At 41.1% G+C, this 3,710-nt stretch overlaps 1 pseudogene; it reads right to left on the bottom strand.

The window, feature by feature from the left end:
• Positions 1-771: 771 nt before the first annotated feature.
• Positions 772-2,514, bottom strand: LOC117032794 (60S ribosomal protein L4-like; annotated as a pseudogene).
• Between the last annotated feature and the right edge of the window lie 1,196 nt (positions 2,515-3,710).

The following is a 3,710-nucleotide window of genomic DNA, read 5'->3' as shown; positions in this document are numbered from 1 at the left end:
CTCCCTTTCTTGGCTCCTATGTGATCCCTTATCAACCTGTGGACAGCCCACTCCTTACAGAACTGGAATTCCTTATCTGAAATTATAAAATCTAAAAAGCTCTTAACAACAAAAGCCTTTTGTGTTTGGTACAAATTTATCTGAGGGCAAGACCTGATCCATGAGGTTCTCTGTAGAGATAGTAATGTGTTCGTTGATTATGGGAGTGCTTTTCCAGACGATACTAGCGGTGGGTTGGCATGATATATGGCATATGCACAATACTACTTTTCTAAAATGTGGGGAAATTTGAAACACATCTGGGCCCCAAGAGTTTGGGATAACAATTATAGACTTATGTTACTACATCACATTATAGTTATTGGTGAATTGTCTGGAAAGTCCTGTGACAAAGTATTATGGTTTCTTTACCTTTGTAGAGTGATCCTGATTTGCTAGGGACTAAATAGTTTCCTGGGCTGCACGTCATTCAGGGTTAAAACTGGATAAATCCCAGGAAAATGGGGACCTTTGAATCTCAGCCCCAAATACAGTATCAAGTAGCTACTAGATATTCAAAACATACTTGTCGAGTGAATGAATGAATGAATGAATGAGCTGTCTTCAAATATTCTGTGGCCAGTAATAAAAAGTCTGAAAATATTTCATCTAAGCGAAAAATTCACTGAAGTCAATTTAGACTGCTCCCTACCAGAATGATGACATTAAAGTGTTAACTTTTAAATATATCTTTTTTTTTCCTTGCCTCTTTGATCAGGTTTTTATTCAAAATTAGCTGTCCAAAGTGATTTGACCCCAATGGAATAAGCAAATTTCAGTGTAGGCCACAGGCTGCTTTCTTTCTGTGGTGGTTGCTTTTCTGTAGGCTTCTTCTCAGCCTCTGGTTTCTTGGTAGCTATAGCCTTTTTTTTCACCAAAGGCTTTTTCTGCTTTGTAATGCCAATAGCCTTCTTTCCTTTCTTCCCTACCACCTTCTCACTGGATTTGGCTTTTAGCACTACAAATATTTATCCACCCGGAGCTGGTGATTCTTGGCCTGGTGAAGAATGGTTTCCGGCGCATGGTCTTTGCATATGGATTCAGCTTCAACATGATTCTCAGGTTTTTCACAGGATTCTTCTTCCGGACTCTGCAATGAATCTTCTTGCGTGGTGCTCAGAGGGCCCTTTGGATCTCTGGGCTTTTCAAGATTTTGCTAAGGTCTGTTGTCATGCAGGGTGTCATGAGGGGTGTCAGCTCCCGCTCCCCACATACGAACGCAGGATATGGTGAGGCCAAAAAGGAACACCCACGGAGCCATAGGTAGGGGAGTCATACCACTATATTCTCGCTGGTGGCTGGGTTGGAGACACAGGAAGCAGGAGCCACACTGTCCACAACCCGCTGTCCTAACTGCAATCCACGCTTGCCAGCCACCATCTTCTTGCTAGCCCCCATTTTTCTGCTAGCATAGCCACAGCAGTTATATTAGTGGCCAATGGCTCACTGGTTACAGCTGAGGGCCACCTAGCCACAGCTGATGGCTATTCAATCACAGTTGATGGCCATTTACTACCTGAGTGAGCACCTTTCTACGTGAGGGCGAGAGCCTGGAAACTGCACTCCTGGCTGTGTCCTCACATCTGTATTCAACATCTTATGCATGAGAAGGTTGTAGTTGCTCTTGAGGGAGGCAGCTTTACACCAAGTGCCACACAGATCATCTAATTTGCAGGCAGGACTTTCAGTCCAAATGCAGAAACAGCCCTCCTGCCTACCAGGAGCAAGTTTCAAAATGTTCAGCTTGCATACATTAAGCAGAGTAATTCCAGGGATGTTTCTGAAGGCTTTCATGATGCCACTGTCCTCATTACAGGTGATGCAAGGTCCCCTGGGCTGGATACAATGACAGTTTCTCATTTTGCTCTTGCCAGCTCTTATTTGCTGAGAGGCATACACTTTTTTGATATCGTTCCAGGCTTTAAGTTTCTTAACAAGCAAAACAGCCTCCTTAGTCGTCTTGTAGCCTCCAACTTTATCTTCAGCCACCAAAGGAAGTTCAGGTACTTCCTTGGTATGATGACCATTAGACATGACCAGAGCTGGTAAGGCTGAGGCTGTCAAGGTAGAGCAGATGGAGCTTCTGTGCTGTATTCATTCTGTGGTGCCAATGGCGACAGGTTTTGGTTGGTGCAAACATGCAGCCCCCATGACACATATTGCCAATGGCACTCTGGCCGGAATGGTGAGTCCCACCACCTCGAACTCTGGGAATTCCAGCCATAGCTCAGGCTGTACCCCATGAATCAGCACTGGTTTGATGACCTGCTAATTCACTGACAGCACAGGGTTGTCTATTTTTCTTGCACAGGTTGGTGTGAAGAAAGTTCACAATATCTGGTCTAGTGGGAGTCTTGAATACAGTGGGCAAAGTGACATTTTGACTAGATGATTCCCCCTTTTGGAGTACACCGCTATCAGGGAATGAGCACACGCCATGGCGGAGAGAGGAGACTGCCATGCTCCTCTCAACCCAGTGGCTTCCACAGGAAAAGCTAAATGTAAACCTTTTAATTAATTCTTATAATTTTCCCAGCTATCCATTTAGTTAAAACCAAAAACAGGTGAGCCGAAAGTCCTTATTGGTATATGCTGAAAATTATTCATATTTACTTTGACACAATAACTCTGACATCTAGATGGTAATGTGTGAATATTAAAATGAATTTATTGGAAAACTTTTAGTTTTCTCTTTGGTCTGGGACAAATAATGAAGTGAAGCGGTACATGTTTCATGAACACCAGAAGATGTTTGTCTATATCATGTATTCTCTATTTAATCCTAGTTTATCTTTCTTATTATAACCTGAAAATGGTATTTTTAATTACTGGATATTATATTAACATAAGACACTTCTATACTTACAATTCATGATGAACTTTAAAAAAAAATCAACTCTGTAAATTACATTTTTCTTATTATAATACCGTGTTTCCCCAAAAATAAAACCTAGTTGGACCATCAGCTCTAATGCATCTTTTGGAGCAAAAATTAATATAAGACCCAATCTTATTTTAATATAAGACCAGGTGTAGTATAATAGAATACAATACACTACAGTACAATACAATACAATACAATACAATACAATACAATATAATATAATACTGGGTCTTACATTAATTTTTGCTCCAAAAGACGCATTAGAGCTGATGATCCGGTTAGGTCTTATTTTCAGGGAAACACGGTAGCACAAACGCATTGTAGGTAAAGGTCCCATTGTAGGTAAAGGTCCCATTGTAGGTAAAGGTCCACTCTTACTATACCATCTCTTTATTTTACAAAAATCCCCTGACTGATCAATTTTCCCTCTCTCTTAGCATCCCCCGCCCACCTAATGTGTATACCTGTCCTAAATTACATTGTTCATCACATCAACTGTTTTCTCTCCGAGCTCTCAACTACTGTTCTTCCAGCACATCCACTTAGCAACATCTCATCCTGGCCAATTTGACAGACTGCTTTATCTGCTACTCTCGAGATTCTGAGACAAGCTAGAGGAAAACCTCAGGACCATCCATACTGGCACTATTACACATTCATTGTTTCCAATCTTAAGGCCTCAATGCCATCTTATAATATTAGGTTGGTACAAAAATAATTGTGGTTTCAAAGGTTAAAATTAATTGCAAAAACTGCAATTACTTTTGCACCAACCTAATACAATCCT

Source organism: Rhinolophus ferrumequinum, chromosome 13 (genome assembly GCF_004115265.2).
Source record: "Rhinolophus ferrumequinum isolate MPI-CBG mRhiFer1 chromosome 13, mRhiFer1_v1.p, whole genome shotgun sequence".
NCBI classification, from domain to species: domain Eukaryota; kingdom Metazoa; phylum Chordata; class Mammalia; order Chiroptera; family Rhinolophidae; genus Rhinolophus; species Rhinolophus ferrumequinum.
Note: the sequence above shows the minus strand (reverse complement) of the source record. Positions and strands in the feature narration are given on the sequence as shown.